We start from the raw sequence: 23,977 nt of genomic DNA, 5'->3' as shown, positions 1-23,977 counted from the left end.
AACTAGAGATTCTCATACTAAGTGAAGTAAGCCAGAAAGAAAAAAGACAAATACCATATGACGTAACTTACTTGTGGAATCTAAAATATGGCACAAATGATCCAATCTACAAAACAGTAACAGATCACGGCCAAGGAGAGCAGACTTATGGTTCCCAGGGGGAGGGGAGGATTGTTGTTCCCAGAGGAAGGGGGAGGAAATGGAATGGACGGGGAGTTTGCAGTTTTATATCTGGAATGGATGGGCAGTGGAGCCCTACTATACAGCACAGGGAACTGTGTGTGATTGTGTTACTTTGCTGCACAACAGAAATTGAAGAAATACTGTAAATCAACTATAATGTTAAAAAAGAAAAATCAATTTGATAAACCTCTGGCGGCCTCAAATTTAAAGTGCTCTAATTTTCTGATCAAAGTTTCAGCATGGCCCTTGTGGCTCAGCAGGTTAAGGATCCAGCATTGTCACTACTGTGGTTCTGGTTACAGCTATGGCATGGGTTCTATCCCTGGCCAGGGAATTTCTACATTCTTTGACACAGCCAAAGAACAAAAAATCCCCAAAGTTTCAGCATAAGTATTGGAAATCTCTATAAGTGAGATCCTTTCAAAAGAAGATATTAGAAAGTTCCCTGGTAGCCTAGACTTTAATGATTCAGTGTTGTCACTGCTGTGGCTCAGGTGTGATCCCTTGTGTGGGAATTTTGCATGCTGCAGGCTTGTCACCGCCCCCCCCCCCCAAAAAAAGCAGGTATTAGGCCACAAACATTAGTAATCAGAATTATAACTTACTAAAAATTGGCTTACATTTTCTTTTTATGTTATCAATCTGTACTGTATACCTCAGTCTACCTCACCCCAAAAAAGAGTTTATAAAAACTAATTTCTGCCTAAAAGAAGACATTATAACTGCATAAGCTTTATGCATAAGCAAATATCTATGTGATTTATTTTGAAGGACGGCAAAAGGTCCATGTGTCCCCAAAATGTATCTCACACACTACGAGTCCTAAACTATGAAATTCACTATTAATGGCCCTTTTTTGGACTAGGACATACTATGTTAGTCATTGATGAATAGACATACTCTTTTCTTTAAGAGCGGAGTTTGAGGGAACAGATAGAAATCAGGTTTATTTCAGCAAGGTAAAGAGAACAATTTTGAACATCCATGGAAAAAGATCATTAAAACTAATAAGTAATGATGCCAGAAGCTATGACAATAGAAGGCTGGAGTAAAGGAAAGTTTTTCTAATATAATAACATAATTTATCTAGCTCTCCTTACTTAGAAAGATTAAATAATGTATGTAAGGCTTGCTGAAATCCTTGAAAAAGAAGCTATGGAAATACAGAGAATAGTTATAACTACATCTTTTAGTTCTAAATAAGTCTTGGCTGAAAGCTCCATTAGCTTATCATATCAGCAGACTACCACTTAGTAAGGAAAAGGAAAAAAAACCTCCTACATGCTAGTCAAGGAGCCAAAGAGTCAAACGAAGCCTACAAAGGCTCAAATTCCAACCAGAATTCAACCTGGGCAGTATAAGAATCTGGTTCACATATTTTTAATGGGTTATCTTTCAAACACTTAAGGGAGAAAGAGATTAATAAATTATCTCCAAACCCTATCCCTAACATGTAAGAAATGAAAAGACTGCCACCTGTCTAGGATTTAAGTTTCACAGGCATGTTCTCTACATCAAAGCATCAAGGGACAGCCTTCAAGAGAAGGCGGATAGGATCAAGAGACTTGCATATTTTAAATAAGACACAAAAATTACAACATAAAAAAGGATCAGAGCCCCTCTATTCATTTACAAATCTGAGGGCCCCTAGTGTGTTAGACTTAAATTTACATGTCCTAAAAAACGTACCATGTTTAAAAAAGAAGTTTATGGGGGAACAAATGTATTTCATGGGGTTTTATAAATTAATGAAAGTATTCTGCGAGGTACTTTGAGATTCAGAGATTAAAGAAAACTGTGAAGGCTTATAAAGTATTCACTTTCCTTAGTGCTGTGAGAATATGAGTGACTTTTCTCAGCTGTTGTCACAGAAACTTTTTCATATTTATTCTTTCCTAGTTGCTATCTATACCAAGAGTAATAACATCTTATATTTAAAGTAAGTTTTAAAGATTGCAAAGGGGAGGAGTTCCCGTCGTGGCTCAGCCGTTAACGAATCCGACTAGGAACCATGAGGTTGTGGGTTTGGTCCCTGCCCTTGCTCAGTGGGTTAAGGATCTGGCGTTGCCGTGAGCTGTGGTGTAAGTTGCAGACAAGGCTTGGATCCCGAGTTGCTGTGGCTCTGGCGGCTACAGCTCTGATTAGACCCCTAGCCTGGGAACCTCCATATGCTGTGCTATTTCTTGGAGAGGCCCAAGAAATGGCAAAAAGACAAATAACTAAATAAATAAATAAATAAAGATTGCAAAGGGATATTATATATGCTATATTTTTTGATCCTAGATACATTCTGGAGATGGTTATAGGTAAGGCAACTAGGATTTTTTTTTAAAGTTTAGTGATGTTCTCAAGGTTACACAATAGGTAAGTCATAGAACTGTATCAAACCCATGTTTCTGGACTCCAGGTACATGACATTTCCTCCCACCAACCTAGCAAGCAGCAGTATAGACAACTCTTGTTTTCATTCACTGCTGACTTCACAAGGAAGACATTCCAATGAGACCTGTTAAAATATTTGATATTATTATGGCAAAAGTTTAGTAATTTTCATCACTGATAGCACAGTTAAGGTGTGAACTATAACCCTCTGACATGACCTACACTAGGCAAACTGATTAGACTTCAGATTATTCCTGGATCAATCTAAGTGTGGCCATTTGGCTAACACAGGGGTACTTCTTGATTCTGGACCTTCACTTGTGAAACTGAGTCGTGGCAAATTCCAGGATGTGGTGATGCAATCCACATGTACTGTTATGAAAGTCTGCCCAAGTCATGGCCCCTGGGGCAGGTGGTTCCTTTGATCTTTATAGCTGTAAAGGAAACATTTGGTAATCAGACTGAAAAAGTACCCTAGAGAAAAACAGAAGGCATTTGTACAATGACATGAAACCCTTCTTTTTCTGCCTAAATCTCATTCTTTCAGTAGTAAAAGAGTCTAAAGGATAATCCTAAGATAATAGAAACAGTTTCAGAGACATTTGTTAGAATGGTTCTTGCAATAGCAATAAAGAGAGAAGTAAAGAAAAAAATCAAGAGTAGTGCTTTTTTGTCATAGCTTATAATTGAAAGCCTCCATAGTACTGTTTTCTAGTTGGGCATTGTTGGGTAACAATGTATCTTTAAACTAAATGGCTTAAAATGTTTTTATTACTTCTTACTATTCTGAGGATTTGGTTGGGTGGTTCCTCTTCTGACCTCACCTGTACTTATTCATGTGCAGTATTCACCTGGAGAGTCAGCTAAGGGCTTATGGTCAAAGTGGGAAAGTAACTCCCCCTGTTTATGGGCTAAGTCACATTGAAAATTTGAGGACAGGGGGAAGCATAATACTTTGGGGTCCATTACTATGTACAACAATCAATCACACTAGGGTTTTTAATCCCAGATGTTCAAAGAATCATCCAGAACACTTTTAAACAACTACCCAATGACTGGGTCTCATACCTAGAAATCCTCATTTAAGTGGTCTGGGGTGAAGCCCAATCATCATTATTTTTCAAAAGTTCTCTGGGTGATTAAATTAAGCTGGATCTGGAGTTCCTGTTGTGGCTCAGTGGGTTAAGAACCCGACTAGTATCCATGAGGATGTGGGTTCCATCCCTGGCCTCACTCAGCAGGTTAGGATCCAGTGTTGCCATGAGCTGCGGTAAAGGTCACAGATGTAGCTTGGATCTGATGTTGCTGTAGCCGTGACACAGGCCCACAGCTGCAGCTCCAATGGGACCCCTAGCCTGGGAACTTCCATGTACAGCAGGTGTGGCCCTAAAAAGATAAATAGATAAATAAATAAAGCTAGATCTAAGAATGACTGTTCTATTTTCTGGTGACTGAATTATAGTAGTGGTAGAATGAGTAAATGAGAAAACTTTGCAATAAAAATTTCATACTAATGTAAATGATGAAGGGTATGATGATGATCATACCAATGTAAATCATCCTAATGTATTTACATTAGTAAATAAGAAACAGAAATAAAAGACAGAGAAGTATTAGATCAAAGTCAACAAGAAACGAAAACAAAAACATTAACTAAGTCAAAACTAGCTATGGGTTTTTACCAAGGCCCTAGTATAGAGAGATTGGTAAATAACACCTGAACAAAACTGATGATATAAATATATAACTATGTGTTATATTATTAATTTGTTGTATTCACATTTATAGATTTGCTTAAGTATTTAAAACCCAGTATAGTTTGCACATTGTTTCACTTTTGGTTTTTCTTTTTTTTTTTCTTATTAGGGCTGTACCTGTGGCATATGGAAGTTCCCAAGCTAGGGGTCAAATCAGAGCTGCAGCTGCAGGCCTGTGCCACAGCCACAGCAATGCCAGATCCAAGCTGCAACTGCAACCTATGCCACAGCTTGTGGCAAGTCCAGGTCTTTAAACCTACTGAGTGAGACCAGGGATCAAACCTGTACTCTCATGGATACTAGTCAGATTCTTAACCTGCTGAACCAAAATGGGAGCTCTGAGTTCGCACACTCTATTGTTTGAGTTTTTTCCAGTTGACTCCTTGTATCATTCCTCTAACACAAGATTTTTCAACACAGTCTGAACCTAAGATGTTTTTAAAAACCACTGATACATAATCCCAAACCCAAATGTTCTAATTTAACTGGCCTGGAATAGAACCCAGGCATCAGAAAACCAGGTTATTCTAATGTTAAACCAAGCTTAAGAACTGTTGCTTTAAGATATCCTTTTAAACAAAACTTTTCAAGTATTGATAAGAAGGGCTGGATGTTAACTCTCACAGAAATAATAAAGGGGGATCCACTAGGGTTTAAAATAGTTCTCTGAAGGCTATATCTACGTCTTTTTTTGACATGTATATCAACACCCTGGCACAATGTGTGGCATAAGACCTAGACTGGTAACTGTGTTATAGAATGAGCACCCCAACTTACTGTCATGTGAGTTTGGGTGAAAGCCAAGTATACCATAGCTTAAATACCTTGAATTCATCAAAAAATTACTGAAAAATCTACTGTTGGTGAAGCATTTTGCTAGTTATTTCACATATATACTCATTGTATCAATGCCAGGCATTGAAAATGTTTTTTCAGTTACATCCAGGGTGAGGTAATAATTAGAAAACCTTATATTGTTTGAATATCCAAGGATTAACTTAAATAGTCTTCTTCATCAAAGACAGAACTTATACTTGAAAAATAGCCCATTAATAGTCAATACTACTACACTCCAGAGCCTCTATTATAGACTGACCTCCCCAGAGACATAAGACTTAGGCACTCCAGCTCAATGCCAGGCAGTCATCTGTTATGCTTTTAATACCTCCTACCTTTCATTCCTCATTCTGTTCCTGCTTCTATCCAACTCCTAAAGCTTCTTGGCTTAACCCTCTCTTCCTGACTGAAAATTTAGTCCTTGAAACTATTTTTTCTAGTTTCAACCCTCCATCCTTTGTAGAACACAACTTAGACTGATTCCTTGACTTTTTTACTTTCCACCAACACCAGAATATCATGTCAGTGAAGGTCCAGCCATGGGACACCACCCATGATGTCCCATTGGCCTACGTCCCATGTACACTCCCTCCCCAATCCACACATTTTCAGGTCAACCACACACTGGGACCAACTCTCATTCTACTGGTTGGCCGGTAATTCTCTATGTAGGATATGTGAACTGAGGGGACTTCAGAAATCAGGGTTCCCAAACTAATACTAGGCACTATCTAGAGACAATAATTTGTATAAATATGAGGAATATTGGATTTAGCAAAACCAAATAAGTTTCTTTAGCAGAGATCTTCAAAGAGCTTTGATAAATACTATAAATTTCTAGCACCCAGTGCTTCTAACACTGCAAAAGATGTTCTGATGACTTGAAAATTCTTGAAGATTCTCACTAAACTTCCAAAATTAGGAGATAAGTAAACTGAGATGAGAAGATATCCACCCTCCACCCCCAATTAGCTTGAGAGAAAGGGTATAGGGTAGATGTGGAGAGAGATGGTTTAGAGACTGGTGAAATCAGAACAATTTTTAGGGTTATGTGTTAGAAACAAAGGCTATGGAGCTCCTAGCTGAACTAAGAGAGCTGTTTAAAGATCCAAAGAATGGAATATATTTGTGATAAGGTGAAGTAAATTTTGGTAGGCTATATTTTTAAAAAACTTAGGAAAATAAAGCTGGCTCAGGGTATTATAGTAAAACTACATATAATTTTGTCCAACATCTAACCAACTCCGGAAACCCTCCCATATCCTCAAGTTATTAAAAAAGTAGTTGGGATACAAATTATCTAGCCCAAATTTAAGCTTAGAGGGTAAGGTAAACCAAAATCAAGAGAATTTAATTTATATTAAAGCAAATAGAGTATCTAGAAAAGTGATAGCTATGTTAAACATAGGCAATATTTTGGGTGGGGGAATTAGAGTAGCACTATAGATACTGCACTACAGAAATAAAACAGTGGAAAAATAATAAGGGCATACAAAATGGAGTTTAATAGCCTCTTCTAACAAGAATCCAAAGGATAGAAAAAAATTTCATTTTGAGTATGTTGCTACAGAACAGAATAAAAAAGATTTAATAAAATAGGTTCTTCATTAACCTAAAAGATGAGATGAAAAAGCAATAAGATGAGAGAAAATAGGACACTGAAGCATTAAGGAAAAAATAACATTTTTAAAAACTATTAAATAAATTAGAGGAGACAAGAAACAAAACAGAATTACTGACAGAGGAAAAGCCTGAGGTAATCATATCAATGCAGAGGAGAAAGTCAAAACAATTAAAGAAATTAGAGAAAAGATAACAGATAGGAAGGACAAGGAAGACTACAATAAAGATATAATGAGTCATCTTGAATTATATAACCCAAGACATTAAAAATAAAGTATATCCAAAGACATAGGCACTCCTATAGTGGCTCAGTGAGTTAAGAACCTGATGTAGTCTTCATGAGGATGGGTGTTTGATCCCTGGCCTTGCTCAGTGGGTTAAGGATTCAGCATTGCTGCAAGCTGTGGTGTAGGTCACAGATGTGGCTCAGATCTGGTGTTACTGTGGCTATGGCATATGCTGCAGCTGCAGCACTAGCCTGGGAACTTCCATACACCATGGTATGGCCTAAAAAAAAGACAATATACGACAATTACCCAGATATGAAGGTAAACTCAAATTTGAATGATCAGCAAAATGAAATATCCTGATTGTTACTGAATTATAAAGAAAAAATTTTTCAGGAATTACCAGTTGTCAGGGGAAAGCCACAGTGGCTTCAGACTTCCCTACAACAATAATTTCCAAATCATTTGGGAGCAATATTTATAAAGTTCCAAGAGAAAGAAAATATGGTCCAAAAATATTGTATTTAGCTGAGATATCTTTAAAAAATTAAAACAGATATTTGGAGTTCCCATTGAGGCTCAGTGGTAAAGATCCATGAGGATGTGGGTTCGACCTCTGGCCCCACTCAGTGCATTAAGGATCTGGCATTACCATGAGCTTTGGTGTAGGTCACAAGTGCAGCCCAGAGCTGGTATGGCTGTCACTGTGGCATAGGCCAGCAGCTGCAGTTCCAATTTGACCCCTAGCCTGGGAATTTCCATATGCCATAGGTTGGAAAAAAAGATGTAACAACAACAACAACAAAAGAAAGGAAAAAAAAAAGAAATAAAGAAAGGTATTTTCAAAGAAAAAGAAAATATAGCAGCTATGGTTTAAAAAAAAAAAAAACCACGGAATACACCTGACCAAGGAGGTCAAGGACCTATATGCCGAGAACTATAAAACTTTCATCAAAGAAATCAAAGAAGATGTAAAGAAATGGAAAGATAGTCCATGTTCCTGGATTGGGAAAATCAATATTGTAAAAATGGCCACACTACCCAAAGCAATCTACAGATTCAATGCAATCCCTATCAAATTACCCAGGACATTCTTCACAGAACTAGAACAAACAATCCAAACATTTATATGGAACCACAAAAGACCCAGAATCGCCAAAGCAATCCTGAGAAACAAAAACCAAGCAGGAGGCATAACTCTCCCAGACTTCAAGAAATACTACAAAGCCACAGTCATCCAAACAGTGTGGTACTGGTATCAAAACAGACAGACAGACCAATGGAACAGAAGAGAGAACCCGGAAATAAACCCTGACACCCATGGTCAATTAATCTTTGACAAGGGAGGCAAGAACATCAAATGGGAAAAAGAAAGTCTATCCAGCAAGCATTGCTGGGAAACCTGGACAGCTGCATGCAAAGCAATGAAACTAGAACACACCCTCACACCATGCACAAAAATAAACTCCAAATGGCTGAAAGACTTAAATATACGACAGGACACCATCAAACTCCTAGAAGAAAACATAGGCAAAACACTCTCGGACATCAACATCATGAATATTTTCTCAGGTCAGTCTCCCAAAGCAATAGAAATTAGAGCAAAAATAAACCCATGGGACCTCATCAAACTGAAAAGCTTTTGCACAGCAAAGGAAACCCAAAAGAAAACAAAAAGACAACTTTCAGAATGGGAGAAAACAGTTTCAAATGATGCAACTGGCAAGGGCTTAATCTCTAGAATATAGAAGCAACTTATACAACCCAACAGCAAAAAAGCCAATCAATCAATGGAAAAATGGGCAAAAGACCTGAATAGACTGTCCTCCAAAGAAGATATACAGATGGCCAGCAAACACATGAGAAAATGCTCAACATCGCTGGTTATAAGAGAAATGCAAATCAAAACTACCATGAGATATCACCTCACACCAGTCAGAATGGCCATCATTAATAAATCCACAAATAACAAGTGCTGGAGGGGCTGTGGAGAAAAGGGAACCCTCCTGCACTCTTGGTGGGAATGTAAACTGGTACAGCCACTATGGAGAACAGTTTGGAGATACCTTAGAAATCTATACATAGAACTTCCAGATGACCCCGCAATCCCACTCTTGGGCATCTATCCAGACAAAACTCTACTTAAAAGAGACACGTGCACCCGCATGTTCATTGCAGCACTATTCACAATAGCCAGGACATGGAAACAACCCAAATGTCCATCGACAGATGATTGGATTCGGAAGAGGTGGTATATATACACAATGGAATACTACTCAGCCATAAAAAAGAATGACATAATGCCATTTGCAGTGACATGGATGGAGCTAGAGAATCTCATCCTGAGTGAAATGAGCCAGAAAGACAAAGACAAATACCATATGATATCACTTATAACTGGAATCTAATATCCAGCACAAATGAACATCTCCTCAGAAAAGAAAATCATGGACTTGGAGAAGAGACTTGTGGCTGCCTGGATGGGAGGGGGAGGGAGTGGGAGGGAGTGGGAGGGATCGGGAGCTTGGGCTTATCAGACACAACTTAGACTAGATTTACAAGGAGATCCTGCTGAATAGCATTGAGAACTTTGTCTAGATACTCATGTTGCAACAGAAGAAAGGCTGGGGGAATAATGTAATTGTAATGTATACATGTAAGGATAACCTGACCCCCTTGCTATACAGTGGGAAAAAAATAATAATAAATAATTAAAAAAAAAATCAGTGAAATACCAGTTCATTAGTAGGTAAAGTCAATCAAGAATTCAGGAATGGTGAAGCCATGCTAAAAGACTGAAGTTTGACTTAAAGGTTATTAATTTTGACAATGAACAAGTTATAACATAAAATTTATGAGGAGAGGAAGTATGAGGAAGCATAACATGTAATACGAAAACATATCATTCAAAACTTATCTTCCATAATTTCTATACCTAATTTTTGAGGAATTTTTTGTGAGATAATAGTTCTTAAAAAGTAGAAATATTTATTTGAAGTTGAGGGGCCTGCAACATACAGTTGTGCAGATTTTTCACTGCCCAACTCCAGAGAGTATCATTCACATTGCAATCTGAACAACTAAATGCAGTGGCTCTGGAGCTTCAATTTAGATTTTATCTATTAAAATTAAATAGGACCAAATTAAATGATCTTATTTATTAGAGCATAAAATGTATGATCCATATATTTATTAAATTATTTTTTATCTATTGGTCTATATATGTCTTTATCAATAAATATGTACAGGGATATATTTTAATGTTTACCCAGTCTTATAGATTATTACTTAAATATGGTTGGATATAACTATTCAATAACTATTAATTTAATTACAGATAGATACATGACAATTTATAAGTAATATTTGGTAGTGAGGAAAATCTGTGCTATTGTTCTAGTCTTGGATCTCATAACATATTATTTTCTGTGGAAAATCTGATCATTTATCTATAACTCATTTTACCCCTTTTAACATTCTATTCTGCCCTTATATGTCTTAATTCTAGTGAATAACCCAGCCTAAGCAGTTGTTCTGAAGATATTAATTTGTCCCATATATCAAATTCCTTTTTGTGGATTTAATTTCCCTCTCAGAGAGAAAGGAAGGAGCATTCTTATCTGTGATGTGATCCTACCGTCATGGCCACAGCTTATTAGACAATAATGGACACCAGGTCCAAGACTAATTCTTTGCTTTAGCCACAAACCAATGAACAATTTGAATGAAGAAGAAATAGAGACCACAATAATTAGTGATAGGACTTGAGTTGGAGATAAGGGCCAGGACAGCCATGTTGGGCCATGTGAAAAATTGGTTAAGAGAAAAAGCTATTTGCTAAAGAGAGGAAATAATTAATTAGATACTTTTAAAGAAGCAAAAAGAAGTAAACCTTGAAAAAGGTGTGTGCCATTGCTCTAAAAAGAAATATTCCACCTTCAATTTGGGGAAAAGGAAGGAGGAAGAATAGATGAGGATTTAGGAAACAGTTAAGGATTTCAGAAAAGGAAACAAAGGGCCTAATTTTGGCCTTTAGCCCCAGTCATGTGCCCCAGCTTGGTTTAAGCTATATCTAGGGATATATGGTACTTACAGAGATATTAATATGTTTATACCTTCTCATTTAACTGCTATTAATATTGTAAAATTTCTTTAGATGGAAGAAGAAATGCATAATAGGCTTCAGATAACTGAAAACTACTTACTAGTCACAAGTCTTTACCTTTCAAAAGTATAAAAATTGATATGCACAAAATTAAAACCCTCCTAAATTAAAAACCCAATGAATGATACAAGAAAAAGTGTGAAACTGAATTGTCTACCCTATATAAACTGAGAAACCACAGAAGAGAGAGACAGAGAATGTGTGTGCACAGATGTAAAAAGAATAACTTTTCCAGTGCTGAAACATATAAAAGCAGGCTGTTTCTCATTTCCTATTATTAAATATTGACAACACTATCAGATATATCCTTATAACAACTCCCCTTTATTTAGGCTAGCTTGAGTGGACTTGTATTCTTTATTTTTAAAAAAGAGTTTTGGTTGGACCAATAAAACGTCAATTAAGAGAATCTGTTGTGGTGTTTGGGTTCCAGAAATGCCTGTGATGATAAGGCTTACTACTAAAAGCAGTGAGGAATAAGAACAGAGATGTAAACTGAAACCAAAGATTTTAGGAAGTGTGAGGATCAAACCAGGGAACCCAACCTAAGCAGACAAGATTAAAGCCAAGGTTAGGGCTGAAATGGGAGTTAAAGAGTCGGATTATGGCAGGGCAGAGCTGAGGTACAATTATAGCAACAGCTGAGGAGGCTGTTTTGGCTAACATTACCACCAAGAACAATTAGAAAGCAGGGAAAATTTTTTTTAAAATATTAGAGAAGGAGTAGACTTCTAAGTTTCCAGTTCTGGATGTAAGGAGCTTGGAAGTTGTCCCTCTGCCCTAACAAGTAAAAAGCTGCACAGACTGAAAATTCAACAACTCTTCTTGGACCACAGAGAAGGGAGGACACATGGAGAGGATTCAGGAATTCACAGTTTGCCAAATAGAACTCTCAAGCAAAAACTGCCTCAAGAACCAGCACTGGGGTAGGAAATCTGAACCACAACTGATGAATTGCTAAAGGCTGAATGTGGACAGCTTGGAAGGTTAAAACTCCAGGGGGACCCAGTCTTAGGGAGGTCCTTCCAATATTACCTCTAGGAACTGGAGCAGACTTCCACAGTAAATATCGAAAAAATCCCCTTGGGTTTTCAACAGGGAGAGAGAAGAAGAAATCATTTTGAAATACACCAGAGCACTAGGTTCTTCTCAACAGGGCCTGCCCTCAGGGCAAACTAATTAATCAGAGCCTAACCCTGCTGGGGTATTATCAGAGCCTATGTGATTTAGGAAAGGGAAACGTCCAACTCTAATCAGCTCTAGCATTCCACATGGAAGAAAGGAAATAACCCATCTCCAGGCCACTCTAGCCATCCTTTCCCACCTAAGTGAGGTAAAAACTAAGGAAGCACATGTGAAGTTCACAGTCCAGAGGCATGGACTCATTGAAAGACTGAATCCCAATCCTAGGACTACAGAATGCCTCCCCTCTCCCCAAACCTTACCAGCACATTTCTGTAAGTCTATTTAGAGCAGTTCTTTTTACCTGGTACATCATGTCTGGCTATCCAGAAAAAAATGAAAAAATTTTTGAAAAGACAAAGACTTTTTAATTAATTTAAATACCTACATTTTTAAATAATTTTAATAATTTAGATATAAATTATTTGTGAATATATAAATTTAATAATTTAATATCAATTTTAATAAATTACACAATTTTAATATAATTTAGAATTTAATAATTTCAACATGAATTTTATATTAAATAAGTTAAATATTTATTTATACTATATATTATGTTAAATATATAATAGATAATTTTAATATATAAGATATTTATAAATACATAAATCTAATAATTTAATAAATTTTAATAATTTAAATTAAATTAAATAATTTTAATGTAATAATTTAACATATAATAATTTAATATAAATTTTAATAATTTAAATTAAATAATTTAAATAACTATGATTAATATGCTAAAAGCTCTGAAGGATAAATTGGACAGCATGCAAGAACAGATGGATAATACAAGCAGTGAAATGAAAATCCTAAGAAAGAACCATAAAAGAAATGCTAGAGATCAAAAACACTGGAACAGAAATGAAGAATGCCTTGGATGGGCTTTTTAGTAGACTAGACATGGTTGAGGAAAGAATCTCTGAGCTTGAGGATATATCAATAGAAATCTCCAAAACTGAAAAGCAAATAGAACAAAGACTGAAAAAAACAGAACAGAATATCCATGGACAGTGGGACAACTACAGGAAGTGTAACATATGCATAATGGGAATATCAGGAGAGAAAAAGGAACAGAGAAATATTTGACACCATAGTAACTAAGAATTTCCCCATATTAATATCAGAAACGAACCATATATCCAGGAAATAAAGACAACACCAAGAAGGATAATGTAAAAAAAAATTAAGAATATAATTTTCAAATTATAGAAAGTCAAAGGTAAAGAAAAAATTCCTGAAAAATGCCAGAGGAAAAAAACACCTTACCTATAGAAAACAGGGCTAAAAATTACATCGAACCTCTCAGAAACCATGCAAGCAAGAAGAAAGTGAGGTGAAATGTTTAAAGTGTTGAGAGAAAAAAGCCATCAACCTTGAATTCTTTACTCTGAGAAATCATTCTTCAAAATGAAGGAGATGATCTTTTTCATATGGATAATTTTTATCTTTCTCTTACAGATAAAAATTGAGGGAATCAGTTGCTAGTAGACATTCCTTTCAAGAAACACTAAGAACTTCTTTAAAGAGAAAGAAAGTGAAAAAAGGTCAGAAACTAAGATCTATATAAATAAAGGAAGAGCACTGAAGGACTAGGGAAGGTAAAATTAAAACTGTTTCAGAGTTTCCAGGTGCCTCAGTGGGTTAAGGATCCAGCATTGCCACTGCTATAGCTCAGGTCCCTGCTATGGCACAAGTTTGATCCCTGGCCTAGGAACTTTCATATATGGCCCAAAGAAACAAAACTTGTTTCTCATTCTTAGCTGATCCAACAATTAACAGTTTGTTCAAAACAGTAATCACAATAATATATTTGATTAAGCATGCTTATATATATTTTGTACATGCATACATATATATATATTTCATTTTTATATAAGTGAAATTGTTAAGGAACTTAGGTTTGGCTGCTCACCACTCAAAAGCCAGTGCTTGAGAGATAAGTGTTGATTGGTTAGGAAAGGCTGGTTTATTAAGGAGACAAGAAAACCAGGAAGAAGGCAGACTCATGCCCAAAAACCAACTCTGAAGATTCTGCTACACCACGAAAGTTTTTATTTATGCATTTATTTATTTATTTTTGGCCATGCCCATATATGTGGAAATTCCCAGGCAAAGGATCAAACCCATGCCACTATAGTGACCTGAGCTGCTGCAGTGACAACACTGGATTTTTAACCCACTGTGCCACAAGGAAATTCCCATGAAAGTTTTCAAATGGAAAATCATTTGAGGAGAGAATCAGAGTCTTCCTTATCTTCCACGTGTGTAGACTTTCTTCTGACTGTTTGGTAGTAAGGTAACAGGGCAGTGTTCCAGGAATCTTGTGCTTAGCCTGAAGTTACCATCCTCAACCTGTTGGGGGCCTTAGTTCCTACAGAAATACTCAAAGACATTGTTATGTATATTCCTCAGGGAAGAAGCAGAAACTTGTCCTATCACCACACCATTGTTTCTTGACTGTTCCTCCTTTGTTTCTGCATCTTCTCCCTTCCCTAATAACCAACTGTTTGAATCTGCCCTTTGGAACTCAGGGAAAGTCATGGAAGCTGAAGCCTTTTTCCTACAAACAAGAAACAGGGGCACAGAAAGGAACCATACCCGGGAGGGCCCTACAGGGTCTTGCTCCATTTCAAAATGGACAAGAGTAATACAAATAAGAAGAGGAAGGAGTTAGGGTTATTTTACTGATAAGACACTCACACTATCTGGGAGTTCCCAACATGGCTCAGTGGAATGAATCTGACTAGCATCCACTAGGACACAGGTTTAATCCCAGGCCTCGCTCAGTGGGTTAAGGATCTGGTATTGCGGTGAGCTGCAGTGTAGGTCTCAGACGCAGCTCAGATCTGCTGTTGCTGTGGCTGTGGTGTAGGCCAGCAGCTACAGCTCTGGTTTGATCCCTAGCCTAGGAACCTCAATATGCCGTGGGTGTGGCCCAAAAAAAGACCAAAAAAAAAAAAGTATTCACACTATCCATCAAACAATGTAACAATTCAAAGATGGAATTGGATTAATTACAAATGAGTATTGCAAACTCTAGGGCAAATGATAGGGATTGATTGGGATGGTGACACAGGTAGTTGTAAAAGTCCCAGTAGGGGGCCATAGGTAGAGAGGGAAACCTAGGGAATTTTGGAAGACCACTGTAAGTTAATAATTGCTCAAGAAAACCATCAGAAGGAAGCAGGCTTGCTTAACTCTGAAACCTAAATAAAAGCATGAGATATGCCCCATTAAGTGAAAGATAAAATGAAGCATGAATTCAAGTTCAGCAATATAATGATCCTTAGAATCAAGGACAGGAATTTAATGGAAAGATGATATCCCAAAGCAGAAGACCTTCATTATATGGAAACCTGAGATGTTTCAACATATTTTAGCATATGTTACCAACCTTCTGCTAATTTGAATAAGTGCCATGATGGTCCTGGTTTGACCTAAATGGGTCAAATACCCTCTTACCAGACACAAAGGAGGAGCTAGTGATGTAAGCCTGATGTGTACTTAAAGAAAGAAGTCAGGCTTTTCCCCCTCCCCACTTTCTTTGGATTATAAAAATGTAGCCCACTTAATCCTTGGGACAGAGCATCTATACCTACCTGCTTGTATTTCTCATAAGTGTTCTATTTTAATAAATCTATTTCTTGCCTATCACTTTGTCTCTCCATGACTTCCTTCTGTGCTAAGACACAAAGAACCCAAGGGTCAGTACAACCAGACACCAGGTGAGTGATTCTAATTTTTGAAAAAACATAAGTTCAAGTCCCAATCTGGCTTCTGGCTGGGTTTGAGTCAGAAGTGCTGCTGGTTTCACAATCCCTAAAAGAAATTTTTTAAATAGAAGAAGCATAACTGATATACCAAGAAGAAGAGAAAATAGAATCATATAAAATTTTCAATTAAATATCAATTAGACATTATTAAAGACCAAAGCAGTGAGAATTTGTGGAACAATATCAGAAAAGAAAAGCCAAGAAAAGGAAGCCCAGAATTTGGAGCCACTTTTATTTAAAAATGAATACTAACATCAAAGAACAGTACACTGGCTGAGAGGTTAAGAGGCAGAGAAGCTAAGCAAAGCATTTAGCACTCTCATGATTAAGGGGACCACGAAATAGTTTAAAGAATTTCATATGTGGGGAGGCCCATTAAAAACCTCCAGCATTTGGTTAGAAATCTGAAAGACTACATGATAAAGAGTAAGAAGTACATTAGTCCTCAAAAAAGGGGGAAGTCTAGCTTTGAATCATTTCAGTCTTTACTGGATTATGATGATCTTCCCCAAATTTATCTGTCTGACGGAAGAAAATTAAATCCCCCCTGGAAGAAGATATCATCTAGAGTTTAAACTATGTCTATAATTTTTCATACACAGATGCCTGGCACTTAAGTAAAAATAACCAGGCATGTAATAAAACAAGACTTCCTGGAAAGGAGAAGAATAAGTAAACAGAAAAATAGAAATATACTGCCAGGTATTGAAATTTTAGATAAATGCAGTAAAATCTCTGTGATTAATATTGTCAAATAGTTTACTTACATGGTGGAGAATTCCATGAGATATATGGAAATTATGAAAAAAGAATCACATGAAAATTCTAGAACAGAAAATAAAGTTATTGAAAAACTCAATGACAGGTATCAACATAGCTAAAGGAAGTTTTTTTGTTTGTTTGCTTTTTTAGGGGCCAGGCCCATGGCATATGGAGGTTCTCAGGCTAGGGGTTGAATCAGAGCTACAGCTGCCAGCCACAGGCAAGCCACAGCAATACCACAGCTGTGTCTGTGAACTATACCACAGCTCATGGCAACCCACTGAAAGAGACTAGGGATTGAACCTGCGTCCTCATGGATACTGGTCAGATTCATTTCCACTGAGCCATGATGGGAACTTCAAGAAAGTATTAATGAATGACAATAATAGCATAAGAAAAAAAATCCAGTATTTTAAAGCATGGAGAAAAAAAAGTTACAGGATCCAGTATAAAAGTTTAATATATGTAACTAGTGTCTCAGAAGAAAAAGAGACAGTGACAGCAAATGAGAGAGAGAGAGAGGAAAAAGAGAAGAGACAAAAGCAAAATTTCTACATATAATATTCAAGAATTTTTGAAAACTAATTAAAGATATCAAGTTGCAGATTCAAGGAGCGATACAAACTCCACCTAGAATAAAGAAAACCACATCAAAGCCTATCTTACTAAAACTGTTAAAAGCCAAATATTAAGAGAAAAATTTAAAAGCAGATAAGGAAAAATGTTTTTATTTTAAACAGAAGACTTATACTAGAACTTTTTAACAGAAATAATGGAAGCTAAAAGGCTGTGGATAGTATCTTCAAAGTAATGAGGAAAAAATACTAAAACAAGAAAGATCATATGATATGAGAATAAAAATAACAGAATGAAAAATGAAATAATAAAAATTAATTATTCCAAAAGAAGGCAAGAGAGCAGAGGAAACTGAACAAAGACAGGGGAGATAAATTTTAAAAATCATAGAATTAAATTTTCAATTTAAATATACCAATAATTACATCAAATGTAAATGAAAACTAATTAAAAGACAAAGATTTTCAACTCTAAAAGAGAATTTAATAACTACATACTGCTTAAGAGAAATCCTTCTCACAAGAAATACAATTTAAATATAAGCATATGGAAATACTGAAAGTAAAAATATGGAAGAAATATACCATGCAAGCATTAACCAAAATAAAGCTGGTATGCCTATACTAATATTAGAAAAATGAGACATTAGGGTAAAAAAAATTTTAGAGAAAAAGGATATTTCAAATGATAAAAAGGACAATCCCTCCTTTTAGAATTTAAAATTCTAAATTTTTATGTACCTAATAACACAGACTGATAACACATATATCAAAATGGACAAAAGAAACACAAAAATAGACAAGTCTATATATGATGGAAAATAGAGACCTACACAGAGGGTTTTATGGGTCAGGTCTCGAAGTAGTATGTCACTTCTACCACATTACACTAATGTGAAGACTTCCAAGCAGTAATGGTTCTCATATCAACAGGAAATTAATATTTAAATTTGAGAATTAAATAACTTTCTCCCACATGTTTTTTTCCAACTTTCAAGTATATAATAATACTGTATTGTTAACTATATTCACCATGCTGTACACTAGATCCCCAGAATGTGTTTTCCTTGTATATGGAAATTTGTACCTCTGGTAAAATACCTTCCCATTTACCCAAACCTCTAGACCCTGACAACCATCATTTTGCTGTTTCTGTGAGTTTGGTTTTTGTAGAATCCACGTATAAGTGATATTTATCTTTCTCTGTCTTATTTCACTTAGCACAATGCCTTCAAGGCTCATCCACATTGTCACAAATGGCAGAATTTTCTTTTTCATGGGTGAATAATACTCCTCTGTGTGTGCATATATGTGTGTCTGTGTGTATGTATACATATTGCCTAGTTTTCTAAGAAAAATAAAGATAAGTGTATTCACTTATGGACTTTTTCACTGTTTCCATGGCTTGGCTATAGTGAATGATGCTGCAAAGAACATGAGGTTACAGATACCTTGGCAAGATAGTGATTTCTTTTCCTTTGGATTTATACCCAGAAATGGGTCTGCTGAATCACATGGTAGTTCACTTTTTAAATTTTGAGAAATTTACTATCCATACTATTTTCCATAGTGTTTGTACTAATTTATATTTCCACCAACAGGGCACAAAAGTTGTTTTTTCTCTACATCCTCACCACACTTGTTATTTCTCATCTTTTTTGATACTAGCCATTCTAACAGGTGTGAGATGATAATTTGTACTGCCCTGATGATTGGCTTTGTTGTGTACTTTTTCATGTACCTGTTGGCCATCTGTATGTCTTCTTCGGAAAAATATCTATTTAGGTCCTCAGCCCATTCCTTAAATGAGATTGAGTTTTTTGCTATTGAATTATATGAGTTCCCTCTACCTTGGGGATATTAACTCCTTTATTAGATGCAGGGTTTTCAAATATTTTCTCCCATTCTATAGGCTGCCTTTTCATTGATTATTCTGCTATGCAGAGATTTTTAGTTTCATGTAGTCTCACTTCATTTGTTGTTGTCGTTTGTTTATTTGTTTTTACTGCCACACCTTCAACATATGGAAATTCCTGGGCCACGGGTTGAACTGGAGCTGGAGCTGGGGCCTATGCCACAACCATGGCAACATGGGATCAGAGCTTACAGCAATGTTTCTTTAATCCACTAAGCGAGGCCAGAGATCGAACCCACCTCCTCACAGAGACAATGTTGACTCATTAACATGCTGACCCACAACAGGAACTCCTAGTATCACTTGTTTATTCTTGCTTTTGTTGCTTGTGCTTTTGGTGTCATGCTCAAAAATCATCTCCAAGATCAAGGTCAAGGACATTTCCCCATGTTTCCTTGTATGAGTTTTTTGCTACATATCTTGCATTTCAATCATTAACCCATTTGAGTTAACTTTTGTGCCTAGCATAAGTTAGGGTCCAATTAATTCTTTTGCATGTGAATATAATTTTCCCAACATCATTTACTGAAGAGACTGTGCTTTAATGAGTATTTCTATTGTTTTTCTGGTCTTTTTCATTTATTTCTGCGCTTTGTTATTTTCTTCCTTCTAACTTTGGGCTTAAGTTTGTTTTTCTTTTTCTAGTTCCGTGAGGTACAAAATTAGGTTGTTCCTTTGTAATTCTTTTATTTTAATGTAGGCATTTATCACTATAAACATCTCTCTTAGAACTGCTTTTGCTGCATCCCATAAGTTTTGGTACGTTGTGTTTCCTTTTTTTTTTTTTGCTTCTACATATTTTTTAATTTTTTTTTTTGAGTTCTTCTTTGATCCTTTTTTTCCAGAAACATATTTGTGAATTTTTCAATTTTCCTCCTGTTATTGATATACAGTGTGTACCACCATGGTTTCTATATTAAATTGCCTAAGATTTGTTTTGTGGCTTAACATGACCCATCCTGGTGAAAATTTTTTTTTTTTTTTGTCTTTTTGCTATTTCTTGGGCCGCTCCCGCGGCATATGGAGGTTCCCAGGCTAGGGGTCCAATCGGAGCTGTAGCCAACGGCCTAAGCCAGAGCCACAGCAACGCGGGATCCAAGCCGCGTCTGCAACCTACACCACAGCTCACGGCAATGCCGGATCGTCAACCCACTGAGCAAGGGCAGGGACCGAACCCTCAACTTCATGGTTCCTAGTCGGATTCGTTAACCACTGCGCCAGGACGGGAACTCCGAATTTTTTTAGTGTACACTTGAAAAGAATGTATATTCTGCTGCTGTTGGATGGAATGTTCTATATATGTATATTAGCTCCGTTTGGTCTAAAGTATAATTCAAGCCCAATGTTTTCTCTCTTTTTTTTCTTTTTTCTTTATTTCTTTTTTGCTTTTTAGGGCCACATTTGTGGCATATGGAAGTTCCCACGCCAGGGGTCAAATCAGAACTGCAGCTGCTAGCCAATGCCACAGCCACAGCAACAAGGGGTATGAGCCACGTCTGAGATCTACACCACAGCTCATGGCAACACTCGACCCTTAACCTGAGCAAGACCAGGGATCAAACGCATCCTCATGGATACTAGTTGGGTTCGTAACCTACTGAGACACAATGGGAACTCAAGGCCCAATGTTTTCTTATTGATTTTCTACTAGAGGATCATTGTTGAAACTAGGGTAGTCTCCTATTATCTATTACTATATTGTCTATTTCTCCCAATGGATTAGTTAATATTTGCTTTATATATTTAGGTGCTCTGATGTGTGTGTGTGTGTTACATGTGTTATAAATATACACATAAACTCAAGGAAGGAGAATAACTCCGCCATCAGCACCCAAAGCTGAAATTCTAACTAAACTATTCCCTGATAACAAAACAAGCCATCCATTTGTATACAAACCAAAACATCAAGTGCCTTCTTACTATCTTAAAAACAAAAAAATCACAAAAAATTCCAAATTATATCCTTTTGATGTATCAACTCCTTTATCACAATATAAGGACTTTGTCTCTTTTTACAATCTTCTACTTAAAGTCTATTTTGTCCAGTAGAAGTATAGCTACTCCTCTCTTTTGGTTTCCATTTGTATGGAACACCTGTTGCATCCCATTATTTAAGCCTATTTGTGGAATTAGAGCTGAAATGTCTCTTATAGGTATAATATAGCTGGATACTGTGTTAGCTGTTCAGCTACTCTATGTCATTTGACTGGAAAATTTAGGCCATTTACTTTTAAACAAAGTATTGATAGGTAAGGACTTACTAATGCCATTTTTAAACATCTTTTAAAACACCATTAATTATTTTTTGGCTGTTTTGTGGTTCGTTGTTCTTTCTTCCTCTTACTGTATTCACTTATGAATTGATGATTTACCATAGTGGTATATTTTGGTTCCCTTCTCTTTATATTTTGTATATCTACTGCAAGTTTTTAACTTTGTGGTTACTATGACACAAACATTTTATGGTTATAACAGTCTGTTTTAAGCTGATAACTTTGAACACACAATACAGTTATCTACCCTTTTATTTCCCCTCTCATATTTCATGTTTTTGATATCACTGTTTACCTTTTTATATTGTGTATCCATTAACAAATTATTGTAGCTATAATTATTTTTAATGCTTTTGTCCTTTAACTTTTACACTAGAGTTAAGTTATTATTATTATTATTATTATTATTATTATTATTATTATTATTTTGTCTTTTTGCCTTTTCTGGGGCCACTCCCATGGCTTATGGAGATTCCCAGGCTAGGGGTCTAATCGGAGCTGTAGCCGCCAGAGCCACAGCAACTCGGGATCCAAGCCTTGTCTGCAACTTACACCACAGCTCACGGCAAAGCCAGATCCTTAACCCACTAACCAAAGCCAGGGATCAAACCCACAACCTCATTGTTCCTAGTCAGATGCGTTAACCACTGAGCCATGATGGGAACTCCTAGAGTTAAATTATTAACATACCATATTACAGTAGTAGAGAATACTAAATGTGCGTATATACTTACCTCTACAGTGTATTTTACACTTTTATTTGTTTTCATATTACTAATTAGCATGCTTTTATTTTAGGTTGAAGAACTCATTTTATTGTTTCCTATAAGGTATTTCTAGTGGTGATGAACTTCCTCAACTTTTGTTTGTTTGGGAAAGTGTTTATCCCTCTTTATTTCTGAAGGGCTATTTTGCTGTAGAGTATTTGTGGTTGACAGTTTTTTTTTTTTCTTTCAGCACTTTGAATATATCATTCCTCTTTCTCCTGGTCTCCAAATTTTCTGCTGAGAAATTCACAGATTGCCTTATGTGGGTTTCTTTATATACAAAGAGGGATTTTTTTTTCTCCTGCTTTTAAAATTCTCTTTGTTCTTTAGACAGTCTTATTGTAATGTGTTTTGAAGAAGATAATTTTGGGTTGAAATTTTAGGGGACAGTGAGCTCTGTGTATGCAGATGTCCAAATCTCACCCTAGATTTGGGTAATTTGCAGCCATTATTTCTTAAACAAGCTTCTGCCTCTTTCTCTCTCTCTTATCCCCTGGGACTTCAACAAGATGGAGGTAGTTTCTGTCAGTGGTATCCCATAATTCACACTGGCCTTATTTACTCATTTTCTTTCATTTTGCTCCTCTGAGTGGATGATTGGAAATGACCTGTCTTATAGTTCACTAATTCTTACTTCTGTTTGGTTGAGTGTAATGTTGAAGCTCTCCAATTTTTTTTTTTTCTTTTTAGGGACATACCTGCAGCATGTGGAAGTTTCTAGGCTAAGGGTCAAATCAGAGCTGCAGCTGCTGGCCTACAACACAGCCACAACAATGCAGCCGCATCTTCACCCTATGCCACAGCTTCAAGCAATGCCAGATCCTTAACCTACTGGTTAAGATTTGATCCTTAACCTCAAACCTGCATCCTCATGGATACTAGTCATGTTTTTAACCCATTGAGCCACAACAGGAACTCCTCCAATGAATTCTTTAGTCAGTGCTTTCTTCAACTCTAGGATTTCTGTTTGGTTTTCATAATGAACTCTATTTCTTTGTTGCACTTCTCATTTTGTTTATGCATTGCTTTCCTAATTTTATTTACTTGTCTGTGTCTTCTTGCAATTCACTGAATTTCTTCAAGAGTAATATTCTGAATTCTTTGTCAGAAAGTTCATAGATCTTCATTTCTTTAGGTCTATCATTGAAGTTTAATAATTTCTTTTGTTGACATCATGTTTCTTTGAGTATTCATCAACTTTGTAGACTACCAACTTGGGAGCCAAGCTGATGCTGGATCTTGCCAAGAGTCTAGAACTGTGATAACCAGTCCAATGTGGATGAAGGTCAGGAGCCCACAGTAGCAGGTTTGGAGTACAGGTCCATGAAGTCTTTCCTGATACTGCAGTGGACCAGGAGCTTGGGGCCATGAAAGCTGCCTAGGGCCATGGCAAAGTGCTGGTTCAGGTAAGTGCTGATATCCATAGTGATGTTAGACATTCACTTTATTCTTCCTCTCCCACATGAGGGTGTCTCCCTCCATACTGGGATGCTCAGGTTTGGGGGAGAGGTGATGGGGTAAGGTGAAAAACTGTCTTTCCTATTCTCTTC

The sequence above is a fragment of the Phacochoerus africanus genome, chromosome 8 (genome assembly GCF_016906955.1).
Source record: "Phacochoerus africanus isolate WHEZ1 chromosome 8, ROS_Pafr_v1, whole genome shotgun sequence".
Lineage (NCBI taxonomy): Eukaryota > Metazoa > Chordata > Mammalia > Artiodactyla > Suidae > Phacochoerus > Phacochoerus africanus.
The sequence above is the reverse complement of the archived record's forward strand: the minus strand, read 5'-3'. Positions refer to the sequence as shown.